This window comes from Aphelocoma coerulescens, chromosome 20 (genome assembly GCF_041296385.1).
Source record: "Aphelocoma coerulescens isolate FSJ_1873_10779 chromosome 20, UR_Acoe_1.0, whole genome shotgun sequence".
Classification (NCBI taxonomy): domain Eukaryota; kingdom Metazoa; phylum Chordata; class Aves; order Passeriformes; family Corvidae; genus Aphelocoma; species Aphelocoma coerulescens.
Window position 1 is genome coordinate 6079051 of NC_091033.1, and position 16075 is coordinate 6095125.

Genomic DNA, 16075 nt, shown 5'->3' on the forward strand with positions numbered 1-16075 from the left:
ATTTACCAAATTATCCTTCCCCTTCTTAAATTTCCCATAGCATATGATATTATCCTTTCCTACCTGAAAAATCCTGCCATAAACCTCCACCAGTGACTGCTTAATATGCTGAGCACAGCCTTGCAAAGCCCTTCAGAGAGCCCTCCCAGCCTGCCTGGACCCCAAATTACTGCCTGCAGACACTACAGCAAACATTCCAGGAAAGTGGAAGGAAATAAAGTCTCTTATCTTAATCAGTCTGATGAGCTGACGAGGGAAAACAGCCGATGTCCACGGAGCAAGGCTGGAGTAAAGGGCAAGAAATTGTGGCTGCTAACAATATAAACAGCCCATGAGTGTCTTCTCATAGTGGCATGCTCAGGTCAGGAAATTTGGGTGGGTTTCTTCAGCAAAAATCTTCTGGCCAGAAAACTCTGATTTTGCAAGTACAGTGCTATCATTTTGGGTTTTTTTCCCTGAGCAGGTGATTATTATATTTCATGTGCAGGGTTTCCACAAGCACAAGTTGGCTGGTTGCTATGAGGTGATAGAAGAGGTAGCTGGTGCAGAGAGTCTTTGGGCTCCCTTAGTTTCCTGCTTGCTGGGGCTAAAAGAAGGGTGGGAGAGAAAGTCAGGAAAAGGAAAAACTGTGAAATGTGCCTGTTCTTTGTTCCCCAGCCCCCTGTACTTGCAAGGCAGGTCTTTGCAATGTAAGAGATAAGCAGCTGCTCAATGTAGGAGCAGTGGAGTTTAAAAAAATCATGTGCTTTATAGGTGTTATTTGATCTCTAATAAATACACTGAATATGGGATTTTTTTGCATGGTGCTTTGATCTCAGGGAAGCATATTCCAGCCGAGTTGCTGCCGCCCCTCTAATGAGTGGTGTTGGAGGCCCTACATAAACCACGGCTGGTAAAAGTGGGGAGGAAGAATGCAAACTGTGGCATCCCTGCTCCAAAGTAGGTCAAGCTCCTCCAAAGGCACCGGCACCACGTCACTGCTCCCGCGGTGGCAGACGCCCGTGCAGGGTGAAGATCTGCCCAGGCTGTGAGGGCAGGTGAGGTGTGAGGGGGTGCAGAGCAGCTCCACATGGCTCAGCCACGGTCACAGCTCCAGAGTGAGAGCTCTGGCAACCCAAGCTGAGAGCTGCAAAGGGCTGAGACATTGCTACAGCAGATGCCTCATGTCTGCTACAAACCTATCCTGGACTCACTTGCAAAACCCGAAACTGCCAGCAGAACAAAGGAAAAAAAGTTTTCTTTATTCTAGGATTGGCACATAACTTGGACAATGCAAGGCTTTAGAGGCTGTGCTCCAGCTGTATTCAGCTGCAACCACATCCAGGTGCCTTCCAGCCCTGTTCAACAGTGTGACTGCTCACACAGGTACCTCTCTGACTCTACAGGAACAGACACTGGGCTCTCCAATGAGTTCTGACTAGGTGCCAGGCATTTGGAGAGCCAAGCTGCTTTATCTGCACAGCTCAGAAGACTCCCCACACACATGGGCATTTTAGGATCAGGAACACCTGTAGGTCTAGGGGAGTCTTAATTCACAGCTGACATCTAAGGTGCTGCAATCACATTACTAATAGACCAGCTAAAACAGGAAAGGAGCCTTTACCTGCTGCCAGCTCCTGTAATAACGTGTCCTAGGAGCACTTTCTTGCTCTTTCAAGTCATGCACACACAAGTTGCTTTACAAAGTGATCTCTTGTCTGAGCCTCACAAACTTGTTTTACTCATAAGGTGTCTTAGATTGGAGCAAGGACTGCTAGAGGGGAAGCAGGGTTACATGGGATTGCACCACAGAAACCACCCAGCTGCAGTGGATTGCTCTTTTTGCCATGGGCTGACTTGCTTATGCAGGTTTGCACTGTTATCAAATGTTTGTTACGACACGGGAAAAAATACTGAGCTGAGCCAGGCCTGTTCTGTGATTTGGATTATCCACTCTCTGCTTCCCCATGGGAGCTTTATGGAGAGAGTTTTCTATACTAACCAAAGAAACCCTTATCCTGAAAAGCCTATCCGTGGGAGAAGAGACTGGCAGCAGCTGTCTTTAAAGAGTTTCTCAGGCACCTGGAGCAGCGTGAAAGATGTTAGTGGTCCTTCAGCTGGAAAGACTCAGATAGGATAGGCCTGAGTGCCAGCCTACAGGCTGTTAGCATCTCTCTAATTCCTTTCTTAACTTGTCAGCTGAGTAAGAGACAGAATTGTGTTTCTGCCTGTTTTCACTTTATTATTTGAAATTTTCGAATGAAATCGGCACACCTGAAACTTTGACAGTCTGTCTGCAGGAGATGGGCTGGGATTCAAGGAAACTGCTTTTAATCCTGTCTGCTGGCTGTGGGCTTTCCCCAAATCTCATTTCCTATTGTAGGTTTGGATGGCTTCTAACTCCAATTAGCCTTACACAATTTCAGAGGATGTCTTGCAGGGACAGGGGTATCAGAACTCAATGTTGGGCAAGACTTTTCTATCCTCCATGCCTCCCCTCCCTCCAGAAATTAGGATTTTACCTCCTAAAACATGAGCTTTTTTACAAGCAGTTTAAGGGCTCTTCTACTCTCCGGGTTCACCATTTTCAGGTTTTTGCCACATCCATGCTGGCTGGAAACCTTCTTCTCTTAATTAATGCTGGAACTCTGATATATCCGTATGACTCCAAGGTCTAGGGTTTTAAGAAAAATGCCAGGTGTCAAGAGACTCCTCATAAAATCATGACAGTTAGCAAGCTGAATACACAAAGAACAGTCTTGTAGCTTTTTTTTCTCTAAAGTTACTTTTATTTTAGTATAAGGAATCCTATAAAGAAAAAGAGAAAAGTGCCCACAAAAGATCCTTGTGTCATGAAGCAAACCCTGGAATAAAAGTCTCGGCTCTGTTCCCCTAAAAAGAAGTAGGCTCTGAAGGTGCAGTCTATCAGACAATACACCAGTTTGTAAAGGTATTGGAAACACTTGTTGGAAAAGCCAGAAACTGCCAGTTGAAAACCGAGGGTTTAAAATGTGAAGGATCAAAATACAGCAACATTAAACCCTTAAAAAAGAGGGTAAAATTGAACAAAGAATCTGGGCTGTGCCTGGTTATCCTCCAGTAATTCTGAAACCTGGCTAAACATAGAAAGAGAGGCCCTGAAACTTCTGCTGGACAGAACTGGTGTTTATAACTTGAAATGATGATGCTGAATATGTGAATTTTCATCACAAGCAGATTACTAATGTTTTCTCAGCACTGGTGTGTCACAGAATTTAAAGCACTGTTATGAAGAACAGTGTCATTTTGTAAGCTGTGTGTGCCAAATGTCTGTGGCAGCAAAGTCTGCGAGGACTCTCCCCACACGGGGACCTGCCATGGTTCATCCCCATCCATGGAATATTGCAGGTGCCTGTGGAGGAAAGGTGAGGATATTGTCCTGTTTGTTATCATTTCCAGGAATAAACTCCTCCATTCACCAGGGATGCCTGGAGAGCTGTTAAATTGCCTTTGGGTTTGGGGGTTTTTTGGTTTTTTTTCCATTGACAATAACTTTTCAACATCACAGACCTCTGTAGCCAGTTTAATCCTGGTCATCCTGCTCCTCTGACTGCTGGGGCTGATCTAGAGCCGAGCTACCGTGGGGCCAACCCTCTTAGCAAGGTTCTTCTTCAAGGGAAAGAGCTGTTAACCCAAATTACTTGGCAGCTCTAAGAAACTCTAGCAGGTAATTTTTGCAGTGCTGTCAGTCACTCTCAGCCCCCGTGGCTGCACTAGTTGCTCTGAATAACTACAGTAGCTCTGATCATGAATTACTGTGATTTGTCAGCAGTAATACAAACCCAGGGAGGGTTTTGATGCTTTTGCCAGCAACGTGTGAAAGAAAATATTTGAGTGAAGTTGTCTAAGCCAGGTTGGGTAAAGAAAAGGGGGTTTAAAAAGCCAACCTGATCTGCCCAGATTTATTTCATGCAGTGGTGAAACCAGCCCACTACCTGGATTTAAGACCAGTGGATATATTTAGTCTTCTTGAATAACTCCTGATGGGTGTTGGACTTCTTCCCCCTGGAATCTATAATATAACTCTGCATACCATCTAAATAATGCAACAACTTACTGTAATATCTGTTTTCTTGGAACAATTGTGTATAACACTGGGAAAAAATAAAGCATGTCTCTGAAAACAAAAATGTCCTTCTGACAAGAATTGCTACAATTTCGACAGTGGGAGTTTTTCCACTGCTGGAGAACAGAGCAACAACACCACATGGAGCAGGAGATGGGGAATCCACACTGGCCCTTAAGTTTCAGATCCTGACCTCTCTGCTGAACCGAGCAGAAATTTAATGTCAAAGAGCTACCCAGAGCCCTTCCCAGGTTACTGCTGGAAAACCTCAGTGATGTTTTTTGGGGCCAAGTGGAAGTTCTTGAAGTTTGCTGAGCATATCTAAAGAAAAAAGTCAGGTAGCTGCAAAGTGCATGATAACAATTTTCATTACTATTATAACTATATATATAGCTAGATACATATATAGTAAAATACGTAATTACATAGTGAGTTATATATATATAATTACATCTATTTTTTCAATCACCCTGGTGTTAGGAAAATTCCTGTTGAAAGTTCTCATATTGCAGTGAGACCTTGAAGAAGAATGACCATATTTACCTCTGTGTCTCAGGAGCTTCTTGCAGAATCTGGTGCAGTTTTTCCATGGACTCTTTTATAAACCTGTGTCCTCTGGTAAGAGTTTAAAAGGACAGTGCTCCAGTGTGCATTGGGCTGACTTTTCTTCCTCCTGCATCTGCATATGCTGTGTGACAGGCAAGTGGCTGAAGGTTAATTGTTACTCTAGGATATTATGTTCCTTCTCTCTCTTGTTAATTCTGGGGACAGGACAGGGAAAGAAAGTCCCACATACTTGAAACCTTGCTGCAAATGTCTCAATGGCTGCTTAAAACAAATGCTTGTCCTAAAAGAAAACAAACAAAAAACCAAACACAAAAAAGGACCACAAAAAAAAAAAAAAAAAACAAACAAAACCCCAAGCAAAGAAACAAACAAAAAAAGCAGTCCAAAGGTAGTTCTCCTTTATAAAATCTTACATTAAAAAGCCAAAATTTTTACTTGGTGTTTTTGGTGTGCTCGTAGCTGAGAGAATAGGTCCAAATCAGGCATATCTATTACTTTTTTTTTTATTGGGGCTTTTTTAGTGTTATCAAAAGGTTTATTTCTTTGCCCCTATTAATGTCAGAGCTTCTCTGTAGCTTAAACCCCTGTTTAGCAAGGTCAGAACCACTACAAATAACTCCAAGGATGCCAGGGAGGCACATCAGCACAAGAGGCATCTTCCAATTTTTTTTTTTTATTCTCCTGAGTAAAGGAGAAGCCCATACTCCTCATTCTACCTGCAAACGTCTCGGGATGGAAGGGAAGAGCAGGAAACATGGGAATGGGAAGAAGAGAGAACAGAGGGCAGAGGCTGGCTGGAGCTTGGGCCCACAAGCTCCAGCCCACTGCCTGGCTGCCTATCCTCCAGCAGCAAGGGGCGTGAATGATGCAGCAATTTGAGCTTTTTTTTGATCCCCAAACATGTTTCCTGCACAGGCTATGAAGTAGATGATCCATTTCCAGCCCAGCTGAAGGGGATCAGAGGGGCAAGGGCAGCCGAAGTGGCCGTGGGACTGTGCTCCCGGAAGAGGCAGAGCCATCAGGTGCACATTAAGGAACTGATGAACTGCCTGCCAGCACCTGGTGGGTTCATTTCCAGCCCCATCCTTTTAATTCCAGCTTCTCTTTCATCCACGTGAGCCACGGGGGAGTGAATACGTGAGGGTTTCTACCCAATTACTCCTCTCTTTAATGGTGTAGGAATCTGGGGAGCTGCTTGATACCTACCTGAGATGGAGGGAATATTCAGCATCCAGGGAGATTTATGCCCGTGACCTTCTGGCTGTGAGGTGGCAGAGCAGCCCATGCTGTGCTCCATCTCTTATACATATTCATGGCTCGTTTGCTCACGAAAGAAGTGACTGGATCAGAGAAGGTTTGAAGGACACTGACCACAGAGTTGAAATACACTCAAGTTGCTCACAAATTAGAACTCCATCATTTTTCATAATAAATTGGCCACCACTGTAAATCCACGTGCACCAGTGTTGTTATTGGAAATGCTATGTATTTTATTGGATTGGGAACATTTTGCAGCTATCAACCTGTCAATTATTTTAGCACAACACCAGGTTTCTCATGATGATGGATGGTGATTCTAAATAATTTTTATAAAGTATTTCTACTTACAGTGGTGTCAGGAAACCTTCCTGCCTGTGAAATATTGTGATTTTTGAAGCACTCACCTGATAACACTCCTTAATTGTGTAACATTAATCTGTGTGTCAATCAAATGCTTGCAGGCTAATATATGGAATTTTTTTTCCTGAGGTTTTCATAGAGGGGGGGAAATTAAGATCGTAGAAAACTGTTGGCAGCATATAAAGGAAGAAGCAATGCCAGACTTGTAACCAACCATGAAAATGCATGTCATGAAGAATAAAGAAAAGATGAACCTTCTTTGCTAATGAACTCTACTTTTATTCAGAAGGAAGATGTCTTCCAGCAACATGTTTTTTTCTCTCTCTTTCTCCCCAGTTCTAACACACTGAGTGGAAAAAAAAGCCCAGTTTTACATGTCTTGAGCAGATTCTAACATCTGTGAATAAATAAGGTGCTAGACAGTAGATACCTGCTCTTTAAGTTTCAAAGTCCTTTTCAGAGATTAGTAAAAGATATTGTTTCATCCCACAGAAATTAAACTTAAGTCACATGAAGCTGCTTTAACCAAAAGCCCAGAGTAAGTTAGAAGCAGAGTATATGAAGTAGTACCACAATGTCCCAAAATATCTGGAAGGCCAAGTACACCAAAAGATACTGCCTCAGACCTAAAAGTGCTGGCCCCTTTTGCACACAGCCAGAAGGGCTGTGCAGGACAAGGAAAGGTCCAGGGACCACAGCACAGCGAGTCCCCTGCTTTGGTGGCACTCCCCTTCATCGCTGGCCAAGAAGAGCCACCCCAGAGGGACACTCTGTGACTGTCCCTGTGCTGGGGTTGTTGGCATTGCTGCACCCAGACCTTTCTGTGATCCTGTAGCAGCACGGAATCCTTCAGCAGGGGAGAATAAATCCTGTCTCAAGTGGTGCTCAACCCCAGCTCCCTTCTGCTGCTGCTGCTGCTGCTCTTGGCTTTATTGCATCAAGAGGTTTGGGGCCACAGCCCCATTTAACTTCTTCTGGGACTAGGGTGAAAGAAGATCAAAATATCGCAATGGTGCACCCCCTCTGGGTGCCCAGCTGCTTGAAGCTGGATCTGAAGAGTTCCTGTGTCAGCTCCCAGTTTCTGTCGCAGTGACCCTGGGGCACAGCCCTGCCCTGACCCTGCCCACTCCCCATCCAGCAGCACTGACCACTCGGAATTCCCGGGGCAGGACTGGACTCTAGGCAGTCTGGCACTTATCCCGATTCATACAGCAGGCAGCCTTTTCCAGCCATTAAATTGATTTTATATGTGCAAGCCTGTTTCGGCAATTACAGCAAAAAACCTTTATAGCTCTTTTGGTTTGAATTGGGCCAGTTTCAAACCCAGGTACTAAAATGGATAAAATTATCTTGAAAAGCAAAGGAATTACACTGTGCTCTGAGCTCCTCTGCATCATGTTATGAAAGACACAAAGATAATATTTGTATAAATTAAAGCTATTGGAGACGTATGGTATTTCAGTTTCTGCTTCATTAAGTTGTCCTCCAGCCCTGAACATCCCCAGATCTATTCTGCAGCACTTTTCTATTTTAAATTTAATCTACCCTGCTGAAGAATGAAAGCTTAAAAGGATATTGCCTCTTTAAATTAAATGTGGAAAAAAATAACAATGGTGGAATTCTTGCTGAAGTGAATGCAATCTATTATATAAGTTCTAGAATTCATAATATTTTCATCTGTCCTTTAGCCTCCCCTCTAGTTCAGCAGTATATTTCTTTGCTGTTTCACTAGCCATTGTTTCACTTTCACCACAATTACATTTTTTTCATTGATTGTAAGAGCAGAAGACCATTTAATCTGATTTCACATGTATAACAGACCCTAGGACAGGTCAGGATTAATTCCTAATTTGATTAAAGCAACTTTTGGAAAAATATCCAGTCCTTTCCCTACAGTTTCCAAGTAAAGGATTAGACCTTTGTAACTCCTCATGAGTTGTTCAAATCACCCATTATTTTAGCTTTATCATGACAAAAAGTTCACTGTTTTGAGGTGTGTATTTCATCTACCTCTAATTTGTAGGTATTGGGTTATTCCTCCACAAGATTTTTTTTCTCTGTGTGGACTGAGTGACAATCAAATCACCACTGAAGCTTCTAATTGGTGGTGAAAATATCACAACACTGACATATTCCCTGTAATCCTCATAACTTTTCTCAGAGCCCTATTATCAGATAAACAACCATGCCATCCATAGTAGCCAGTAAAGAGATGAAGCAATGGTTTAAGTCATGCCCTCATGGGGATTATCCACCCCATTCTGTCCTATGTTGGCATCTGCCTCCTTGCCACATGTAGAATTTTCTCCCAGGGCTGGGCATCCAAAGCTCATCCTTTGAATCAGAGGCCCCAGCTCTGGCTGCCTGGGGGCAGAAGGCAGGGACTGGGTTTGCTCCAGCACCCAGAGGTGCCAACAGCCATTCCCAGAGGTGCCAACAGCCATTCCCAGAGATACCTGGCACTGTTACTGCCCTGCTGTGCTCTGGCAAGGCTGTTTTGCTGTGCCCAGAGGAACCAGAGCCAGAGGGAAGGAAAGAGGCTGCAAACCTGTGTCTATAGGTGAATGGGTAGGGTGTTACATATGCACTCAGTACACCAATGCTGCTGCCACGTCTGGTAGATCTGATGGGAATGCTCTGAGAACACCTTAGCAAATTGAACCTTAAGCCAGGAGAGGCAGAATAATATCTGATTTTCATGAATGTGAAGTAGACTTAAGCTTGAGAGAGGCAGCAACCTGCTCCTGGCCATCCCAGGGGCAGAACTCCAGGGGCCTGGAGAACTCTGCTGATAATGCTGCTGGTGTCTCCAGCCTGTGAGCTGGAAGGACAGCCTGCTGGGGATTTTATGAACCTAAACAGAAGGCCTAATTTTCCTAATTTCTCTAATAGGTGTTCAATTTCTTAGGTGTTTCAAGGTCATCAGGTCTTTGAAGGACAGGGGATGGGGAATACTGTAAAACGTCCTAGAGTTATTATCATGCTGGTAGAATAGAGTTCTTTTGTAGACAGGTAAATTCCTAGAAAAATAATTTGGAGAATGTGGGTAGAACAGACAGGCAGAGAGGTGGCAGGATCTCCACCCCTGGAGGTTTTCAGGACTTACTGAGGGAAAGCCATGGCTGACCCGATCTGGTGTTGGCAGCAATCCTGCTTGGAGAGGGAGGTTGGGTGAGAGACCTCCCACCAACACTTCCATCATGTGGGAGCATGGAGGGACACACTCAGGGAGGGTTTTCCAAAGTCATCTTGGAGTCATCAGCAGGTTGCCCAGTGGAAAGCAGCTCCTCCTGCACTCTGGCTACAAGACAGGGCTCTCGTCGGTGTTTTCAGTGTCAGTGCCCTGGGAAAAGGCAAGTGCAGACCAGAGAGGGGGAGTTAAACTGTGTCACTGAGAGCAGCAATTAAAGAAGCCAATTGAGATTTCAAGGAAAAAGCATGAATCTATAGGGTATATTAGTTAATTAAAACAGAATCATCATCTCCAGGCCTCTTTCATTCACAGAAAGCTTCTGTTTCTTGCTAAAGGCATATTGAACTGGAGACAGTAGCTCAAGACAACTGTGGTTGCTTTTGGAATGAAGTTGTTAGCTCAGAAGAGGAACACACCCCTTCCCTGGAGTCCCAAGTTCTTGGCTGGAGGAGATTCCAGCCCTGCTGTACTGCATGTTCAGGGTGGAGCAACGTGATTCAAGCAAAGGCAGATACTGCTTACAGCTTAATTGCTGCTGCAGAGTATCTCTTCCCTGAATTCAGCTATCTCCTGGCAGAGGCACCCAACCCCCCTTGGAGGCTGGGGTCAGCCTCTAGCCCCAGCAAAGTCCAGTGTCCAAATTCCCACAGACTCTGTTCTCCCAAGAATGTGGTTGTGTTTTATGCACAACAGGGTCTTCACTGCATTTCTTCTGCATCCCCTTTGGATCACAGTGGCAAGTTCACTCACCACATCCCTTTGCTGGTTAGCTCTGAATCATCTCTGAGTGGGGCTGTTCTCCCACAGATCATGTTTGTGAAAGGGAATACATGACAGGAGGACTTGAATAGATTTTGGGTCCACTGGAGCCGATGGGTAACAAAGCGAAACACCAGAAAAAGCTTTACATTCAAAGTTGTTTTGTGTTGGTTTTAACTGGGGGAGGGTTTTTTCCTCACACTTGATGAAAAAGGTCTTTTCCTTGCCATAACCAAGAAAGGAGGCTGCAGCACTTGGCAAACACATTTCTATTAAGTGCATTTGCTGGAAATGTTTATACTTTGCTCTTGACAACTGTCTTGAATATACCGAGCACTGCACTGTACCTTGCATAATTCTGACACGGGAGCAAAGTCCTTGTGGAGGAGGTGACAGTGTCATTCCTTGGGATTTTTTTTCTTTTTATATCCGTCACTTGTTGTAATCAAAGGCAATACCTTGTTTTGGAAAATATTTTCCTGCTCTCCAGGGATTCTCTTCCTCCTCTGGTTGAATTTAACAACAGGAGGAGAACATCTTTGCAGGGAGTGAAGAGGAGGTGGGGAACTCCATAAGAGCAGGGAAATCACCACTACCTTCCATGCAAACTGGCAGATGTTTAACAAGGGGTTCCCTGCCTTCCTCCAAAACTCCCCTTCTGCAGCATGTTGCCTGGAAACCCTCTGCTTCTTCCCCTTTCACATTTAATTACTGCAAATTGCTGAAAACTTTATCTAAACTCCTATCAGACAGACAAATCACCATTTGATTAAGGCAGACAAATGGTCCTAAGCAATTCAAAAAGCTGATCTCTGCTTCCTTTGGGGTTTTGGAGGGTTTTTTTCCCTTACTGCCAGGATTCAACCCAGCATTTCCCAAGCTGAGAAACAGGAATCTGGGCTAATTCAGGAAGGGCCTTGCTCTCTGATTTTGTATATGACTAGAAGATAAGAAAGGATGTAGACAGAGATTAGCATAAGAGACTTGTTAAATGAATATGAATGGGTCCTCTGGCAGCTAAACAGATGGTGGTTGTTCGCTGGCCCCTGCGAAGTGGTGCTGGTGGTGGGGTTATCCTTACAGATGGGTGTCCCCGTTACAGCTTGGCCTCTCTTCCGCAAGCCTCCGAAGAGAGGCGGTGAAACACAACCCATAGGGGCAGGATTTACTCTTTGCCCCCAGCCTCTGTCTCTGCAGGCTGGAGGTGGGGATGACACATCGCGTGGGGAGGGAGCCGGAGGGCAGTAACCCGTCATCTCGGTGCCATGCTAATGCCGGGGTTAAATCAGAGGGTGTCGCACGGCGGTGGTGCCAGGGCTGGCCCGGCTCCCTGACACCGAGGTTGCATCCACACAGGTGTGGCTTCACAGCACTCCGGCTCCCAGAGCAGAGCCTGCAGCCTGTGCCGAGTTCCTGCACGGAGCAGGAGACGTGCGGGTGCCTCCCAGTGCAAAGATCCACCCCAGGGAGACAGGAACACCTCTGACAGGAAGAGCAAAACGAAAGGTTTGGAGGTCTGAAACCCTCTCTCTCACACGAGGGAGTCAAATGAGAAGATGGGTGTGAACCAGGGCCGAGCCACAGAGTTTGATTCTGGTTGTCTTTTGTGAAGAAGTTTCATCAAAGGCCATGAGATGCACACTCTGAGCATCATTTGCAGCCTGGCCCCCAGGACCTTCTCAGCTTGGGGAACAGGCTGCACCGTGAAGCTGCTGGGAATAATTCCCTCTGTTGTGACTGGAGTCTCCAATTTAGAGAGGCTGGACAAAGCAGAAAGACTAAATCACCCAGATGACTCCTAGCAAGAATAGTCTCCCCCAGGTCAGGAATGCAGGCAAACCTGACCCGAGGGCTAGCTGCCCTCAGGGCTTGCTTTTATTATTATTTTTTCCCTCTGACAAACACCTGGCTGCTGATTCCACTGCTACCCAGTTTTCACTGCCTCTGCAAAGAGCAACGAGCTACAGAGGCCCCAAAGAGTTAATTCAGACTGAAGACAAGAAGCAAAACAGCACCCTAGAGCCAGGCTTCTCCCCCCTGCTTGTGAGAATCCCTGTTCCCATACAGCTCTGCACACTTGCAGCTCTCCCAGTTAACAGGTTGTTTGTCTTTCAGTGGATTGGAGGGAGTCTGTGTAAACCTCCATGCAACTGACTTTAATTACCTGCCAAACCTGCACCAGGGCATAAGCCCACATATTGTATGTGACATTACCAGTAGAGCAAGTACTGGAATGCAGGGGCTAGAATAATTTGACAGCTAACATAAAGCACCATGATTTATATTTTGGTTATATTGAGATTTTTTCCCCCCTCTTTGAGCACTCATATAAATATTTACTTGGATCCTAGGACCTTGCTTAACCCTCACAGTGCCACGTTTCATCTTCTTCCTTTTTTCTTTTTTTCTGGTATTTTTGTTTTTCAGCAGCTACTTCAAAAATGCCTTTCATTTTAAAACACAGAAGATTTCAACCAAAAATAACTTCACCTTTAAACTGTTTCATCTGTAAACAATGTGATTCAGTAATCTTGACATATTTACTGTAGACTTCAATTGAAAACAGATTATGGCAATGAGTTTCTTTTAAAAGATACATGACATTTTAGTAGGAACATTGGGTTTAGATTCTGAAGCAGACATCAGCTGATGCTTCTGCTTTGTTTTAAGTTTTACCCAAGCTATTTCATTAATTATTGAGCTGAGTAGCATGACTATAAGGTCTGTTTATTTCAAATTTAAACTTCTCTGCTATTTAAAGATTCTTTTTCTCTTGTGTCACCCCATGGGTTTAGTGTCCATGAAGCAGGACAAAAATCACTGCATAGGAGAGTTCTGATAATACTGCAAATCAGAAAGCCATAGACTTTATTATTATTGTAATTATCATGATTCCTGTCTGTCTATCCGACTTGAGCCTGAGTCACTTATTATGTAGCCCCAGAGGCTCATAGGTATTTGCTTAATACCCTGCTCTTTTGGGTGCCTGATTTGAGGGAAGTGAGGATCTGAAAATACCTTTTCAAAACCATTGTTAGCATGTTCTGCTAACAAACACCCTTGCTGTCCCTTTCATCCATCTGTGGAGAGGGTTAACCTGTCACTGCACAAAACCAGTGCTGGCCCTGAGCAGTTTGTGCTCTTCAGCCCTTGAGATCCACATGTGCTCTCACAGACCAGTGCAGCGCTGCCACTGCAATACCCAGAATAAAACACTTGATCCGGGGGTCAAGGCTAACATAAAAATAAGGATGGCCTGTGTCAGGAGGAGTTTAGTGTCCTGAGTGCACTCAGTTTATCAGCCTCAGCCACTGTGCAGGATAGAGCTGGCATTACCACTGCAATTGCACTAACACGACATGTGGAGCTGGATGTCATTGGATAGTGAGCCAGAGGGGGACCAGACTGAGGAGAAATGTAAAAGCTTCCCTTCAGGATTGCATGAGCAGAGATTTCAGACTCAAAAACCTTTTTTTCCCTGTAATTGTTGGCTGCCTTAAATAGGGGGAAAATGCAGATTTGGAAGCTGTGAGGGCCCGTGTTAGCTCAGAGACCTGTTTATAATTATACGTTCCCTTTCTCATGTTTGCAGAAGCTTTAGGTAATAAGTGCACCACAGCATAGGAGCAAGGAAGAAGCAGTTAGCTGAAGAGCAAGGGCAGGTTTATTACCCTCTGTAATTTCTTTTGTGAATGGGCTCCCTGAACCAGCAGGAAAGTTTCAGTTCCATTCCATAGTAAATAAAACAGGATCCATGGACTCACAGTATTAGCGGGGCTTGTGCTGCCTTCCCACCTTGCTGTTTATTCCCTGGTGGTCAGTGATCCTGTCCTGTGCTCCAGCTATGGGATGGGAGGAGATGCAGAGGAACTTGCCAGGCTGAGCCCTGCTGTCAGTCTGCAGCTCCCCTTGGCCAGGTCACCATAACCCTGTGAAAGGTCAGTGGCTTCCTTTAATAAATTACCTGAATTTCTACTGGAGAAGGAGCAAGTACTGTTTGTGTTTATTTATGCAGATTTCAGGCGCTTGGCAGCAGTTTCTTGCCACACTTATTTCAGAAAAAAATCGTGTTGACCACAGCGTCCTTGTCACCATGTGTTTAATATCCTTTATAAAGCCAGGAGCACCTTTCTGGAAACAAATGAAGTCTCATTAGTGGGAAGTCGAGGCTAAAGCAGAATCAGATCTTTATATTTTATCGGAGGGAGGTTGCAGGTTTTGATAGAATAGAGGCACAAGCAATGCCCTATATTTGCAATATGTGTGTATTAATGAAATACTGGATTAAAACATCCCAGTTTAGAAAGAATCCCAGCTGTCTATTTGTGTGGACATGTCCTAGTATCTCCTAGCTTTGCAGTAAAAGCAAGAGTCTGCAGAGAGGGTACAGTTAAAATGGTGTATTAGGGCAGCACAGTGACATTGGCAGTGGAGTTTTCTCTGGTATAAACCTTCACCCACTGCCTCCAACAACGAGGGAAAAGGCAGAAGAAATAAGTTTGAGATGTTTCTTTAAAGAAAGCACTAAACTTGGTAAAAGGACAGCTTTGCTACCTTGCTCTCTGCCCCTCATGCCTCAGGATATCATAAATTTTTGATACCAATAAAACAGAATTTTTGATGAGCTGCTATTTTGCATTAAAGCAACTTTACATGCAAAGATTGCATAATAGGAAGTAAAATTGAATTTTGCCTCAGAACAAGTTCTTATTATTAATTTAAGTGTTTTTTATATATTTTAGCAGCAGCTTCTCATTCTATATATTTAATTTCTTTCAAGTGAGAACACTTAGCATTGGTTTCCTTGTCTAAACAAATCTTTTAAGAGAACACATGTATAAAGTGGAAATGCAGTGTTTTGAATCTGTGCCTTAAGACAAACAGTGAATCTTTAAAAGGGGAAATAAAAAAATGTCAGAGGACAACAATCTCTAAAACCTACCAGCAGGCTCCTTGGGACAGGAAAACATGTCACTTTCTCCATATGGAATAATTTTTCCCCTCTTTAGTGCAGTGTTTATTCTAACCTTGTTGTGGCAAAACTGTAAATAAAATAAGCCCCCATTGGAGCAATTCTGTTTAAGGCAAAGGATTTGCAGTACCTCAGGTCTCGAGTATACCACAGTCCATTCCCTAACGCTTCCACCGTGATGCACAGGACCAGCTCACAGATATAAATTAGCTCTTCCCTGTCCTGGATGCATTAGCAAGAAAACGTTTTGCAGCACTTCATGCTGCATTCAGAATTTACTACTGAAAGTCACCATTTAAAAACCGAGAAAAGGCAGAGCTTGGAAGGGTTTTTTAACCCCCCTCTTCTTGTTCTTCTTCTTGCATGAAACAGAAGTCCAGTGTGGGATCCTATCAGACCACTGCATGCAACATTACTGAACACACCATGCAGGATTATGCAATAAGCTATTTACAGTGTGTGTGTGTGTGTGTGTACCCACATATCTTCAGATTTAATGCAACCCAAATAGAGTGAAACATGATGGTTTAAAAGGGAAAAAAGAAAGGGAGAGAAAGAGAGAGAGAAAAAGAGAGAAAGAGAGAGAGAAAGAGAGAGAGAGAGAGAGAGAGAAAGAAAGAGAGAAAGAGAGAAAGAGAGAAAGAGAGAGAGAGAGAAAGAAAGAGAGAAAGAGAGAAAGAAAGAGAGAAAGAAAGAGAGAAAGAAAGAGAGAAAGAAAGAGAGAAAGAAAGAGAGAAAGAGAGAAAGAAAGAGAGAAAGAAAGAGAGAAAGAAAGAGAGAAAGAAAGAGAGAAAGAAAGAGAGAAAGAAAGAGAGAAAGAAAGAGAGAAAGAAAGAAAGAAAGAAAGAAAGAAAGAAAGAAAGAAAGAAAGAAAGAAAGA

General features: G+C 44.0%; 1 long non-coding RNA gene across 1 annotated transcript; it reads right to left on the reverse strand.

Moving 5' to 3' along the window:
- Positions 1 to 2183: 2183 nt before the first annotated feature.
- On the reverse strand, positions 2184 to 5478 carry LOC138121099 (uncharacterized). Its single transcript, XR_011156082.1, has 4 exons — positions 5065 to 5478; positions 4881 to 4931; positions 4628 to 4772; positions 2184 to 2653 (listed from the first exon to the last, which is right to left on the reverse strand). It is a non-coding gene; the product is annotated as an uncharacterized lncRNA (long non-coding RNA).
- Positions 5479 to 16075: the final 10597 nt, after the last annotated feature.